At 37.8% G+C, this 16,468-nt stretch overlaps 1 protein-coding gene across 4 annotated transcripts in view; it reads right to left on the reverse strand.

Moving 5' to 3' along the window:
- The window catches only part of AFG1L (AFG1 like ATPase), a 229,431-nt gene that overhangs the window by 188,107 nt on the left and 24,856 nt on the right, over positions 1-16,468 (reverse strand). The window lies entirely within an intron of this gene.

Here is a 16,468-nt window from a genome sequence, read left to right on the forward strand (position 1 = left end):
AGCTAGTGGGAAGCAGCCACATAGCACAGGGAGATCAGCTCGGTGCTTTGTGACCACCTAGAGGGGTGGGATAGGGAGGGTGGGAGGGAGGGTGGGAGGGAGGGAGGGAGACGCAAGAGGGAGGAGATATGGGGATATATGTATGCATATGGCTGATTCACTTTGTTGTAAAGCAGAAACTAACACACCATTGTGAAGCAATTATATTCCAATAAAGACGTTAAAAATAATAATAATAATAAAAAATCCATGGATAATCTGTTCATTGATTCATTCACTCAGGTTTCTTGAGAACCAACTATAGCTCAGGCACTGTTCATGCCACTGGTGAAACAACAATTTAAAACAAATTTCTTTCCTTATGGAGCCTTCCCTCCAATCAAGGGGAAGAGAGACAAAATATTAAATAAAGAGGAACAACAGATCACATAATAATCAGTATGCTTGTGAAAATAAAACAGAGTGATATCCTAGGACCTCTGACCAACAGCATGGCATCCCCAGGGAGCTCAACAGAAGTACAGAATCTCAGGCCCTACCCTAGGGGTCTGAATCAAAATTTGCATTTTTAACAAAATACATAGGTGTTTCATAGGCACACTGAAGACTGAGAAGCACTATGCTAGGGAATGATTGAAGACTCCTATAGATTATGAGGAAAAGCTTTCCTGTGGAAGTGACACAAGTTGACACCTGAAGGCCCAAAGGAGTCAGCCCTGAGGAAGATCTGGGAGAACTTCCCAGGCAGAGCGAAGAGCTCTGGCAAAAACCCTAAAGTGAAAATGGAAATAAGCTTCACATTTTCAAAGAAAGAAAAGAAAGTTTACGTGGCTGATTTAAATGAACAAGGTGGAGTATGTTACAAGGTGAAGTTGGAAAGGAGAGGAAGGACCAGATCATGTAGGGTCTTGTAAGCCATGGTAAATAGTGTGAATTTGATAGGATTAAGATCAAGTAGAAGGTTTTGATCAGGGGTGTGTCACAATTTGTTTTTTAAAAGATTAATCTGTTTGTAGAAAATAAGATAATAGAAATGCAAAAGGAAAGCAGAAATGAAGGAATAGTATGGTATTCAATAATGCTATTATATATTATATATAATATACATATATTTTTATATATGTATGTATTTTTATATTGTATGGTATACAGTAAAACTATTATACATATATATATATAAAATACATATATATGTAAATTTTTTTTAAGTGGAAGCAGAGAGACTAGTTAGGAAACTCTTAACAATAGTACAGTCCAGAAATGTCTATGATTTGGACCAGAGAGTTAGCACTGCAAGTTAAGTAAACTGACCAAGATCATAGTTAATGACAACAGTAGCAACAACTGCTAACCTTTAGTGGGTACTCACTAAGGGCCAGGTACTTTTCTAAGTACTTTACATACCTTCATTCATTTAATCTTCACAACCACTCTCTGATGCAGGTACTAACATATTCCTACCTTAAAGGTGAAGAAACTGAGGCACAGAGGGACTAAGTACATTGGACGATAGTTATCATTTATAACTCTGCAGGTTTGTGAATTGCAGCGCCCCTGAGCTCCATTTTTCAACTTGCTTTTTTGTGAGCAGGCCACAAAACCGCAGGATTGCTTCAGGCCCTATTCTGGTTCCAGGGGGGAAGGCTGAACCTGTGGTTAATTCTTCTTCCTGATGGGAAATTAGAGTGACATGTGCCTGTCCAAACACCTACAGCTAGTCTCTTATTGTTTCCCCCTCTTCCCGTTCACCCTCCAGAAAAATTGCAAACTGTACGAAACAGGAGGTTAAAGGTGCTGATTCTCCAAGTGGGGAGATTGTTAGTAAAGGGGCTGGAATGGCAAACCCGAGCACCAGGAGATGAAAAATGAGGTGCGTTTTTAAACCTTTCCCGCTCACACAGTGTACCATCCTCTGGGTTTCCTGTGCATGTTTTAGCTGTAAAAAGATTCCCTTGAACCTGGAGAGTTGGAACCCATGGAGTGGGTACCACGTAGTAGTATTTTAAAGGGTCTATATTTGCTCACACAACCTCACCCAACCTCTCAGCCCCAAGAGTGTCCAACCATATGTCTCATCCAGCTGTGGGTGTAGATGTGGTCAATGCAGGTTGCATCACAGCCCCTGAACGAATTTTGTAAGAATTTGTCTCTCTTTCACTGTCTTAGTTTATTGTTTTTGAAATTTATTTTTACAACGGGCCTTAGCTGATTTTCACTGCTGTGTTTATGCCACTTTACACACACTTGATTCACTTACAGAGAGATATCAATACATAGGTTTTAAGATTCTTACTTGTCAGATATATTCTTCTGGGGTGAATATGGGGTGTTGAGTCCAGTTCATTGAGCAAGTTGTAGGTCTTGTCTATTACATATTTGGTTTATGGAACGGTATCTGTGCTAATTTCAAACTCTTGTTTTATGCATCACCCCATCTCACCTTTCCCCATAAGCAGGCATAAGTGTGTTTTCTAAATGTGTGACTATCTGTCCATGTTCCCATAGCTAGGTAGTGGCAGAGCCAGCATTTGTTACCTATAGGTCCAGCAGGGAGGCAGGATGTTATAGTGGAAGCAGCATGGGCTCTGGAGTCATACCCTCTAGATTCATCTCCTGACTCCACCATTTTGACTCTGGATCATGGCAGCTTGGGCACATGATCACCATCCTAGCCAATGATGCCTAAGAGGAAGTCAGCTTCTGCCAAAGTTTCTCCTGATACTCTTCAAAAGGAGACCAGGACAGAAACTCATTCCTTCCTGCCTTTGTACTTTTACCTGTGAAATTAAGATAGCTGGACTGCTGCAAGCACCTTAAGAACATGAGGGAAAACGCTGCCCACACACTGAGGACAACAATAATCTTGACATATGTTGTGATAGTTAATTTTATTTGGCAATTTGACTGGGCCATCGAGTGCCTATACATTTAGTCAAACATTCTGGATGTGTCTGTGAGGGTATTTCTGATGAGGTTAACACCTGAAGCAGAAGACTGAGTAGACTGTTCTCCCTTATATGGGTGGGCCTCATCCAATCACTTGAAGCCCTGAACAGAACAAAAGGCTGACCTTCCCCTTAGTAAGAGGGAACTCCTTCCGCCTGACTGCCTTTAAGCTGGAACATCGGTTTTCTCCTGCCTTTGGACTCAAACTGAAACATCAGTTCTTCATGGGTCTTAAGTCTGCCAGTCTTTGGACTAGAACTACACTATGGGCTCTCCTGATTCTCAGGCCTTCGGACTCAGACTGGAATTACACTACCAGCTCTCCTGGGTCTCTGGGTCTCCAGCTTGCTGACTGTAGATCTTGGGAGTTGTCAACCTCCAAAATTGCATGGGCTGATTCCTTATAATAAATCTCTTTCTAAATGTATATACATCTTATTGGTTCTGCCTCTCTGGAGAACCCTGACTAAAACATATGTCATAAAGCTTAACTGTGTTGACACTGTTTCCATAGAGCTGAGAAATAACAACAAAGGAGATGTGTGGTCTCTGTGTTCTTTGGTGCTTTAAATTGGAATGGAATTTCAAATTCTACACAAAGGCAGGTAGTTAAGAAAGTCTTAGAGATATTCTTTAGAGACTTAAGCAAAATGGTGGACCAGACTATTTCAACAAAAAGAAAGCATTTTCCTTTCAGAAGTGTTATTTTAAAGGTTTGCTTCACCCTTAAGGTTTTTTTGTTTTAATACCTGAGGTTAAATATTTTTTGAGAATCCATCTCCAACTTCATACTCAAAATCAGTAGAGATGTAGTTTAATGTGCAGAAGTTTTACATACAACTTGTCAGTAAAGTGGGGTTCAGTTCAAAAACATTCTGTAAAGATTTCTCAGCTCAAAAGTATCCTATGATTAAAGGAAAGAATTGAAGATACGCAAGATAACACATGACCGTACAAATTTAAAGAGTTTTCAAGGTAAAGAAAACTATCTTTTTGCATTACTCCTTCCTAGACGGTTGTATGTTCAGAAATATTCAATACGATTTGTGATGAGTCTTGACTACTTCAAGGCATTACATGTGTTGACTTCAGTAGAATTAAGGATATTATACAAAATTAACAGATTACAAGAGGTATCCATGTAACCCAGAAAAGTTATATGCTTTAGGTTCATTTTAACAACTTAAGGTTTTCTTTGCAGACCTTGGATTCATTTGAAAATTTATGAGTGATAGAATTCTGAAAGGTATTCTATATATTATCTTCTCCAAAAAAATCTAAGGTAGATATTGTTATTTCTTACAGATGAAGAAACTAAAACACCACAAAATGTTAGAAAATTTAAGTGAATAGGCAAGACAGGATCTCAAGCTAAGTGACCCCAAACTACCACCAGGATATTGCCCTTATTAAAATCACCATAACACTATAGACAAGTGAAGATTGTGCTCCCATTTATCACAGCCAGGCAACAGAAAAAACACAAACCTCTCTCAGGCCCTCTAACTTGACGTACTCAAGCCTCCTGGAGCAACCAACAACCCACTCCTCCGGGGTCTCCATCCTACTCAGGCCCAGCTAGAGCTCTCCCCTGACTGCACTCTGGGCTCTACCTGCCTCTGCTAATAAACGGCACTCTTGTAAAACCCAGCAGCAGCAGCAGATTTTTTTTAAATTGAAATATAGTTGATTTACAATGCTATGTTAGTTTCAGCTGTACAGCAAAGTGATTCAGTTATACATATACATATTCTTTTTTCAGACTCTTTTCCATTATTGGCTATTACAAGATATTGAATACAGTTCCCCGTGCTATATAGTAGGTCCTTGTTGTTTATTTTATATATAGTCGTGTGTATCTGTCCATCCCAAACTCCTGATTTATCCCTCCTCCCGCCTTTCCCCTTTGGTAACCATAAGTTTGTTTTCTATGTCTGTGAATCAGCAACTTTTTTACTAAAAGCCCAAAGTTGAAGTGTTAGAGGAAAGAAATTCCTTTCCATATAAATCTAAAAGCCCTTACATTTCATATAGCTGGCTTTTAAGAATTTTGACTGACTAGATTTACGTACACCTTTTTGAGCTTTGAGAACAAAATCTGGCACTAAATGAAGACCTAGCCCTCAAATACAAAGATGACACAAAGTTAGGAGACAAATCAGTGCTGTATCACAGTCAAGATGATGTTGCCGTGCTACAAAATGGGATAAAAGTACCAACAGGTGCAATTAGGTTCAAAAACTTAATTATACTGAAAAGAATCATTTGAAAACCTATTAAATAGAAAAACTGAATAAAGAACAACTAATTCCACAAATTATAAAGCAGCTATAGCGTGTAAAGCTCTGTACTAAAAACTTCAAACACAGCTAGCTAGACAGACACTGTAACTGCACTCAAAATACCAACAGGGCACTGGGGGAGACATAAACAAGTGGATAAACAACTTTAACCAAGTGTGGTATGAAGTAAAGGGAAGAGGAGGATGCTATGAGATCACAGAGCCAAAGCTAGTAACCTAGCTTAAGGAGATAAGGGTACTCAGGAAATGATGTTTCAATTGAGAGCAAAAGGACAAACAGGAGTTAGCCTGAGAAAAATGGAAGGAAGGGAAGGAAATGCATTAAGCTGGGAGAAGGCTGTGAAATATGAGAGGATAGTACACTAAAGAAAATGAAACAAGTTCAGTATTGAGATATAAAGTGAAAGGCACAGCGGGCAGGAGTTGGGCTACTAGAAAAATATAAAGGAACCAGGTGACACAGGGCCTTACAACGATAAGCAGTTTGAATTTAATCCTGAAGTTTCCAGGAAGCCACTTATGAATTTTAAAGAACTCAGTGGCTTAATTATACCCCCTCTTAAGCAAAGGAGAATACTGGAAAACATTTTAATGGCTTTTTCTTTCTGACATATCAGCAATGACCTGTTGGAAATACAATAGAAAATAAAATGGATCCCACTTACAATTAAGATTAAAAGTCTAGGGCTTCCCTGGTGGCGCAGTGGTTGAGAGTCCGCCTGCCAATGCAGAGGACACCGGTTCGTGCCCTGGTCCGGGAAGATGCCACATGCCGCGGAGCGGCTGGGCCCGTGAGCCATGGCCGCTGAGCCTGCGCGTCCGGAGCCTGTGCCCCGCAACGGGAGAGGCCACAGCAGTGAGAGGGCCGCGTAACACAAAAACAACAAAACAAAACAAAACAAAAAGATAAAAAAAAAAAGATTAAAAGTCTAGAATAAAGAAGAGTCATAGTAACAATCAATTTGTAAGATCTATGGGAAGAAAACTAAAATCTTTCTCAAAGGCATAAATGAAAATATGGGAAACTGGACCCAGTGTTATTGAAAAGAAACGCACAACATTATAACATTGTCAGTTCTTCACAAATTAATTTGCAGATTAAATACAGTTCCACCAAAATCCATTCCAAAATCCTTAGAAAATCATGAAGATGCAAAGTAATGAGAGGGATCTTGACTACCAGATGAGAAAATAAATATAAAACACTATAAGCAAAAGATCAATGAACAGAATAGATATTCCAAAAGGAAGTCTTCATGGAATAATTTAATATATAATAAAAGAGGGAGGCATACCAAATATTTTCACTGTTCTTTTCTTTTATCACCCAACTTGTAATTATCTATTTGTTATTTATTTTATGTCTGTCTCTCTCAACTAGACTGCAAGTCACAAGAGGGAAGGTACCATGCCTATTTAATTCACTGTATACCTAGCACCTACAATGCCTGGCATATGATAGGCACACAATAAATATTTGTTGAATAAATGAATTAAGCAATGCGAGCCAAGAGATCATTCAACAAGTGACATCTGGACAACTGGAAGACAACAGAAAAATTAATTTAGATTATCCCCTCATACTGCATACCAAAATACTTTCCAGATGGTTTTAAAATGTAAATATATAAAAAATTTCAAACCAAAAAAATAAAGTATACATGAATATTTACCTAGTCCAGTGGTCTCTGCAAACTACAGCCTGCAGGCCAAATCGGCCATGCGCATTAGTCTACTATCTCTGGCTGTTTACACACTACAACACCAGAGTTGAGTACAGTTGTCCCTCAGTATCTGCAGGGGATTGGTTCCAGGACCTCCTGCATATACCAAAATCCACAAATGCTCAAGTCCCTTATATAAAATGGTGCAGTAGAATGAATAGTTGGCCCGCTATATCCACGGATGCCAAACTCACAAATATGGAGGGTCAGCTAAAGTTGTAACAGAGACCATGACAGGCAAGGACAAAAGTATTATCTGAATGTTTACAGAAAAAGGTTGCCAATCCCTGATCTCTCTTAACAGGTATGGACTTTCTAAACCCAATCCTGTCTGGACATCACAATCACCTGTGAAACTCAGACTTAAGGACTCCCAATTAAACCCCAGTAGGAATGGATCAAAAACATAACTGTAAGAGCTAAAAGTTTAAAATGCTTAGAAGAAAACATAATTGTAAATCTTCATGACCTTGGATTAGGCAATGATTTCTTAGCTATGACACCAAAAGCAGCCAAAGAAAAAATAAACTGGACTTCATCAAAATTAAAACTTTTGCATATCAAAGGACATTATCGGGACTTCCCTAGTGGTCCAATGGTTAAGACTCCGTGCTCCCAATGCAGGGGGCCTAGGTTCAATCCCCGGTCAGGGAACTAGATCCCACATGCTGCAACTAGGAGCCCGCATGCTGCAACTAAGACTTGGTACAGCCAAACAAATAAATTTTTTTTTTTTAAAAAGGGAGATTATCAAGAAAGTGAAAATACAACACACAGAATGACAGAAAATATTTGCAATCTATAAATCTGGCATAATTCATTAAGAAATAGAATCCAACAATTTCACCTATGAGTATTTATCTGAAGGAAACAAAATCACTATCTCAAAAAAATATCTGCACCCCCATGTTCATTGCAGCATTATTTAAATAGCCAAGACATGAAAACAACTTAAGTGTCCATCAAGAGATGGAAGGATAACGGAGCAATTAAGCCCGTGCACAACTACTGAGCCTGTGCTCTAGAGCCCGCAAGCACAACTACTGAGCCCGCATGCCACAACTACTGAAGCCCGCACACCTAGAGCCTGTGCTCTGCAACAAGAGAAGCCACCACAATGAGAAGCCCGCGCACCGCAACAAAGAGTAGTCCCCGCTCACCACAACTAGAGAAAGACTGCGTGCAGCAACGAAGACCCAAAGCAGCCAAAAATAAATTAACTAATTAATTTTTTTAAAAAAAGAAAAAAGAAGAGATGAAAGGATAAATCAATAGTATCATAAATCAGGATGTTGACTGCCATTGGGAGTAAGAAGCTAGTGACTTGGAGGGTGCACAATGGGTGCCTCTGGGTACTACAAATGTTCTATTTCTTGATTTAGGTTGTATTTACACAAATCTATTCTCTTTATGAAAATTCAGTAGGCTTTACACTTACCACTTGCATACTTTACTAAATGAATCTTATATTTTAATAAGTATGCTTAAAAAATAAAAATGAAGTTAACAGTAATTATCTTTCTTGTATTTTCTACTATGCACATATAGTATTTTTATAATAAAAATAATTTATTTTTAATAGAAAAAATAACTAATCAAATACAAACAAAAGAGACCTGTCTTATAATAGCCCTAGGAGTCTTAAGGTGAGACATGAATATGACCTGGCCACCAACTTAATGCAACAGGACACAGAAAAGGTAACCTGAAATACTGCTCTGGCCAGACATGTCCAAAGGAATATATTGAGATATGTGGGCCACATTTTCAGAGTGACATTCAGAAAGCAGACTGTAATCTCAAAAACAGAAGTAGTTCAAGGATCTAGAAACCATGTCATTAAGATTTGACTGATAAGACAAGAGACAGTTGACACTGAGAGAGTAACAACATCCCAGCACTCTGTGTCTAGCATACAGATGGCACCAAGAAATATTTGGGGAATGAATGAACGGATGAATGGGAGAAATATGTCTTTAATGTTTTAAAGGTTGTCAAATGGAATTGGGACAAGGAGGTAAACAATAATATGATAAATGAATAAATGACTATATAAATGAATAAGATATACTTTAAAAACTGTCATAAGCGCTAAGAGAACTAGAGTTATATAAGTTGTGCCTGGGAAAAGAGTCAAGATGAATAAGGAGAAGTTACAGAAAAGCTCTACTTGAAGAATTCTACTTAAAGAATTTTCTAGCAATTAGGGCTATACAAAAATGAACAGGATGCCTCAAAAAGAAACAATAAAGGCAGAAACTACCTTCCCACCTGACATTTAACTACATAACCCAGAGGTCCTCTTCAGCTCTATTATTCTATGATCCCATGAAATGTTATCTTCATATCTTGCTGCACAGTAAATAATTAACAACTTGAGTTCCTTTGAAAACAGTATTCATAAGCAGTATCTTACTAAATTAAGATAATTTACCTTAGTGACTTACCTGCATACTATAAATCAAATTTCAACAGCTTTCTTTGAAACATCAGGATGAAAGCAGTAGCTCATATTTTCTAAGACCCTCTAGATATTCAGAATATCCAGAGAAAAGGTAGTTAAGTCCAGGATAACAATAACCATCCCTGGTTATCTATAGAGGCCCTCTGAACAATCTTAGAAAAATCAAAACTTCGTTTTCTGGAATTCAAAGCACTGAAATCAGACTGAGCCCTTTGCCAATGTTAATATAAGTGAGTCTCCTGGAAAATCAAAATGGTTTTAGTAATTATACATAGAGTTGAGTTCATCCCATTCCTATTCACTGACTGGAATCCACCACCTCTAGCATTTCGATATTAATATTTCAATTACTCCCAGCATAGCCCTACATTTATATAACATTTCTTATAATTTTCAAAGGACTTTCTCATATTATATAATAACTTATCGGAGCCTCATAGATGACATGTGAGGAAGGCAGAGTTAGGATGACTAATCCCATTCTACAGATGAGAAAAAAGGAAATACCAAATTAAATGACTGATCCAGTACCATAGGATGAAACCAAAATCACAATCTAGTCTTTCCAGGTCACATTTTATCATTCATCTGGTATCCCATATGTTCATTAGTCCTACGACAGAACTGATCAAAATTCTTCTAAGTAACAGTTATGGAATAAAATGAGCTTCACTTCTTCACAAAGAGAAAGAAGATTGTTGCCAAAAAAGAACACACGCTTAGTTAAATGAAATCAAAACTATATAAGGAATTTAGATTCCCAGTTTAAAATGTTTACCCAACTGCTGTGAGAAAAATGCACAATCAGGAAAAGCACGTTTAATATTTCTAAAGGGCTGGATTAAAATTTCAGCTGTAACTTCATTACTGTAATTATATTTTTAATGCATATTTATTAAACATCCATTCAAATACTGTGTTCACAATTATTCATGAGTGTTTTGTACATTTGTGTTGATTTTAACAAACTGTAAACAGTGGCCACTGACCAGAAATGTTCTCCTACAATGACAGAAGCCCATGCTAAGGTCACAGGCAGCCCGTTTATGCTCTATTATGTTCTATTCATACCCCAAAGAGAAATATTCAGCTGCTTTTTTTCGAAAACTGCAATGGGCATCAATGACCCAAAAAGTCAGATTTACCAGTGACATTAAACACCTATGTTTGATTCAGTGATAAATAAACAAAGTGCAGAATAGAAGAAAATCAAATCTTAATTAAACTCTTTCTTTAAAAAAACAACATAAGCCATCATCAAGGAATGCATTTACTTTATTTATAAAAGGATGATTTAGGGGCTTTAAAAGGGTGCTTTTGATTTAAATAGAAAAATTATGAAAATTAAAACTAAATGCTTGCCAGTTATCATTCTTTTCCTTTCGAAGCTAGTTAATCTTAAATGTGCCAATGTGTGTAACTTTACAAAAGGAAAAAAAACAGTACTTAAATTTCATAACAAATCAGTAAAATACTGCCTAAAAATCTGAATAAAGCTATTCTGAAGTAATTATAGGCATGGCCTAGCATACTGAGTAACTCCTTAATATTCACCCTTTTCAAACACTATTTAATAATGAGATCTAAGGGGTCTATTTTCTTTCAAACAATAAAGAAAAATAACGTCTATTTGTTATGTTCATTTATTTTAAATTTTTTTACACAAATATATAAATAAGAATTTTTTAATGGAATCTACAGGAATTACATTTAAGATATAAATTGCATTATGAAGCTCTGAAGTAACTACACTAAGAACTACATGTAGTTCAGGCTTTAAAAATTGTTGAAAACTGGCACACCTGTTCAAGAATATGGATAGATAATGTGTTGAAAAGTATCTTCTAGGATGAGCTGAACGGAGAGAAGAAATAAGAAGGACAAGTAGGACAGTGAAAGAAGGTTATGAAAAAAGATTTTGGAGATTAAAGTATGAGGTACCTCCACAGCAGGGTACAGATAAAAATGTAACCTCAACAGAGGACCTTAGGCAAGGAAGACAAAACACAGCAGGAAGAACAGACATATTCAAAAGGCTCTTAAAAGAGAAATTAGAACAAATCTTAGTCACAAGTAAAAAAATGAGTGGCCTAGGGAAACAGTATTAGATATAGTCAAGCTGAGGCTACATGACCTTCTGTCAGAATTTATAGAGCGTATTATTGCACTGGACCCTTGACATCTATTATTTCTGTGGTACTTCTGTGAAAAGACAAATCCAAAATAGGTAAAACCAGGATTTAAGTGGTTAAGAATCCATCTTGCAATTCAGGGGACACCGCTTAGATGCCTGGTCGGGGAACTAAGATCCCACATGCCGCAGGGCAACTAAGCCCGCACGCTGCAAATAGAGAGAAGTCCACTTGGCGCAACTAAAACCCGACGCAGACCAAAAAAAAGTTAATTTTTTTTAAATAGTTAAACCCATTTAAATATTCATCATTTACTTAAACAAAGAGAATGAAGCTCTTGAGGTATAACACAGTGCAAATCTACAGTAGATCAATAATCCACCTCTGGACTTCTAAAGTTCCTTTCTAATGGGTTCTACTCTTGAACCCACCCTATTTCATCTGCCCACCCTCCACCCCAGAACCATATCTGGGCACTAGCTATGCCATGTAATAAGTTGTGCTATGCTTAAAAAAAAAAATTGACTGAAAGAAACCATTATCATGAAGTTAATCAGTCTCAGAAGCAGGCATGAACCTTCTTTTCTAATATAATAATAAACATTAACGGAAATCCAAGAAACATGAAGTTTCACACAGGGTGTTCATCTAATTGGGTAATAAAAGTCCAAAGTCCATTTTCTTAACCACTAATCTATACAGCCAATAAATAATACTAATTCATATGGCTGAGTTCTACTCACATTAATACCTAATCAAGATCTCCAATGTACATGTACTAAAGAAGAGATTGTGAGCTAAAGGTAAATACGAATCTTCAGTTAATACAGAGATCTAAAAATATAACACTGAGATACAGAAGGACACTACAATGATAAGAAATCACAAGGTGTGACTGTCATATTACCTTGCCTCTATGAAATAAACTTAATTTCTGGGACTTCCCTAGTGGTCCAGCAGTTAAGACTCTGCACTTGCACTGCAGGGGGCGCGGGTTCCATCCCTGGTCTGGGGACTAAGATCCTACATGCCACGCAGTGTGGCCAAAAAGTAAAAAAAAAAAAAAAACAGAAAGAAAGAAAGAAACTTAATTTCTAAGGCTAGCTTAAGTAAAATAGATACGCTGATTTTAAGTTTTAGAACGCTTAGAAGCGTTCTCTTCCTTGGCTTCTCTCCAATCTCCCCTATGACCTCTCTAACTGCTCTCTGATGAGGTCACCTTCTGCTCATAAAACATCAGTTTTCCTCAAGAACTCATCCCTAGCCTTTTCTCCTTTTCATTCTACAAATATTCCAAGGCTAGTTCTTCCATTCTCATGGCTCTCAACACCTCATATTTCCTTTCTTAGACTCAGATCCCATATTTCCTACAACTACTTAGAATTATTTACCTGGAATTATCACTAACACCTCAACTTTAACATATCCAAAATGGAACCTCCCCCTAAAATGCCTCTGACCTTACTTTTCATTTGTTTAGTTTCCTTTGATAGATGGAATTTGATGCCATTAAATTACCCAAACTAGGAAACCCAAATTGACCTTAACTCCTCTCTTTCCTTGTCTTCCCCAGATCCTGCCAATTTTACCAAAGCAGGGTCTCTGAATTCCCTCCTTTGCTGCCCTGCTCTCCATCTTTACCACAGCAGTAATTCAGAGCCTAAATCACTCTCCCTGAACTACTACAACTTCCTCCTAAATAATCACCAAGCTTCCAATATTCTCCCATCCAGGCGTTCCTGACCTGTTTTTCAGGTAGCCACAGGGATAATCATGCTAAAATGGACCTGATCACTTCTCTTCTTAAGAAATCTTCAACAGTATCCCCCGAGCCTACACATCTTTGCATACTATACAGGACTCTTCTAACCAGAATCCAGCCCACCTGCCAAGCTTCATCTCTAGCTGCTCCCCCTGAGGGACTATACATACACCAATAAGGGCCCGGTGCAGCTCACTTCCACACTTTTGCTAAAAAGCCCTCCCCTCTCCAAGCACAGCTGCTTTCTCCTCTGTAGTCCTACAACACTTCAGGTGGGCCTAGATTATGGTGGTGTTAATGTTCATTGTCATGGTAAAGAGCTAGAACACAGTGGTTGGTTAAGTTTGTGCTTCTGGAGGGAAAATGCGTGGGCTCAAATACCACTTGAGTGGCCATGCCTGTTTAGTCATTTATAAAATAGAGATGACAATACCTTTATAGATAGCACAGGGAACTCTACTCAATACTCTGTAATAACCTATATAGGGAAAGAATCTTTAAAAGAATGGATATATGTATATGTATAACTGAATCACTTTACTGAATCACTAAAGTGATTCAGTTTCACCTGAAACTAACACAACAATGTAAATCAACTATACTCCAATATAAAATTTTTAAAAAGAAACATTAAAAAATAAAAAATTTTTAAAAATTTTAAAATAACTTTATAATAGAGTTTTTATGAGATAAAATTATGAGAGAAAGAAACGGCTAGCAGACTGCCTGGAACACAGAAAGGGCTCAATAAACATTAGCTATTCTAATTCCATCTCCCAAGACTGTAAACTATTCAAGGCCTGGGAGCCAATTTCATTCACTTTCCCCCTCCATACACTTAATACAAGACTTCAACTGAATTAGCAATCTCGACGCATTTTCTACCCACACCATGACCACTCTGATTTCCAATAAAATGTTTCCCCACGGGACTTCCCTGGTGGCGCAGTGGTTAAGAACCCGCCTGCCAATGCAGGGGACACGGGTTCGAGCCTGGGTCCGGGAGGATCCCACGTGCCGCGGAGCAACTAAACCCGTGTGTCACAACTACGGAGCCGCCGTGCTGCAGCTGCTGATGCCTGCGCGCCTAGAACCCGTGCTCTGCAACAAGAGAAGCCACCGCAATGAAAAGCTGGTGCACTGCAGCGCAGAGTAGCCCCCGCTCACCACAACTAGAGAAAGCCTGCGCTCAGCAACAAATACCCAACGCAGCCAAAACTAATAATAATAATAAATAAAATACACAACATAAAATAAATTTTAAAAATAAAAAAATAAAATAAAATGTTTCCCCATAACTATCTGGAGATTGAATAACTGTTACATTAAATGAAGATACACTTAGACCTAAAAGAAAACAAGCAGTAATATCAAAATTGACATATATACTTAAATTATTTAAGATACCAAATTTTATTGATACTTTCAATTGTTTAATAATCTAACTAATGGAAATACATATATCCAAAAATGGAATTCATAAGTTGTACTTCCTAAGGAATTTAAAGTTAGGTGATCTGAATGAACAGCATTTTAGGACCCCTAAAGTTTTCACATTTCCAGTTTCCAAGATGTCTTAGAGCCAAGGCTGGCATTAAAGCTTAGATGGGGACTTCCCTGGTGGTCCAGTGGCTAAGACTCCACGCTCCCAATGCAGGGGGCCCGGGTTCGATCCCTGGTCAGGGAACTATATCCCACATGCTGCAACCAAGACCCCAGGCAGCCAAATAAGTAAGTAAATTAAGGAAAAAAAAAAAAAAAGAAAGAAAGCTTAAATGAAGCATAAAAACAAAGAACATGCTCTTCCTTTCCCCTCATTCCTTTCCTTTATTTACTTCCTTCTTTTGTTTAACATTAAGTGTAATGTGCTTCCCTCACATTACACTGCAGTAAACAGTAGGCTTGAAAAGATGAAAAAAAGGAGATAAAACAAATGTCAACAGTAAATAACCCCCCAAAACATCAAGAAAAGGAGAGAAAACAAACTTACATCAGACTCTAAATACTGAATAATGTTTCAACTTAAATTTTTCTTTTACTAAAAGAGGGGGAGGGAGCAACTTTAGTTACAATTAAATTGACCTCTAACTGCATTTTCATCAAATGTCCACATTCAAAACAAATTCTGCCACTTAACTAGACAACTAACTTCTGCAACCTTGGGTTCCTCATCCCCAAAATGAGGATAATGGGAATTAAACAAGATAAGCACTTAGCATATTGCATGACCCAGAACAAACATTAAGGCTCATGTTGTTAGGCTAATGTTCCTTAAATCCTAATTTTCATAAATTATGGTACATGCATTGAACGGAATTCTATTTTAACCATTTAAAACATGAGGTACAGGGACTTCCCTGGCAGTCCAGTGGTTAAGACTCTGCGCCAATGCAGGGAGGACCCGTTCAATCCCTGATTGGGGAACTAAGATCCCACATGCCTTGTGGCAACCAAAAAAAAAGAGGCAGTTCTACACGTATTTATATGGAATGATCGCCAAGATATACTACATGAAAAAAAAGAGAAAGGATCAGAACAGTGTGTATAGTATATTACCACTTCTATTTTTCTTTAATTCAGTTATTTATAAATATATATGGTGGATATATACAGAATGTCTCTGGAAGAATACATAAGAAACAAGTATGAGAAGTTGCCTCTGGGAAGGAAAACTAAATGGCTGTGGGACAGGAGTGGAAGAAAGTCAACATTTTACCGAATTCCTTCTTGTACCTTTTGAACTTTGTGTTATTTGCTTGTATGGCCTATTCCAAAAATTTTTTTAAATAGTTTATATTAAGATCGAAACCTCACGCTACCAAAATATTCCATTATACAGTAAGTGGATTATGCTAAACTTTACAGTAAAACCTAAGGTGACTTAATCACAGTTTTAGTATTAACTTCAACTCTATTTATGATAATAATCAAAGATTGACAGAGTTTTAGCTAAACTGCCAATAAGAATCAGTTTATTAAGATGTATAAGGGTGGGGTGCCTGGAGATTTTTTTTAAAAAGGAAAGCCTAGGGCTTCCCTGGTGGCGCAGTGGTTGCGCGTCCGCCTGCCGATGCAGGGGAACCGGGTTCGCGCCCCGGTTTGGGAAGATCCCACATGCCGCGGAGCGGCTGGGCCCGT

The sequence above is a fragment of the Physeter macrocephalus genome, chromosome 10 (genome assembly GCF_002837175.3).
Source record: "Physeter macrocephalus isolate SW-GA chromosome 10, ASM283717v5, whole genome shotgun sequence".
Taxonomy (NCBI): Eukaryota; Metazoa; Chordata; class Mammalia; order Artiodactyla; family Physeteridae; genus Physeter; species Physeter macrocephalus.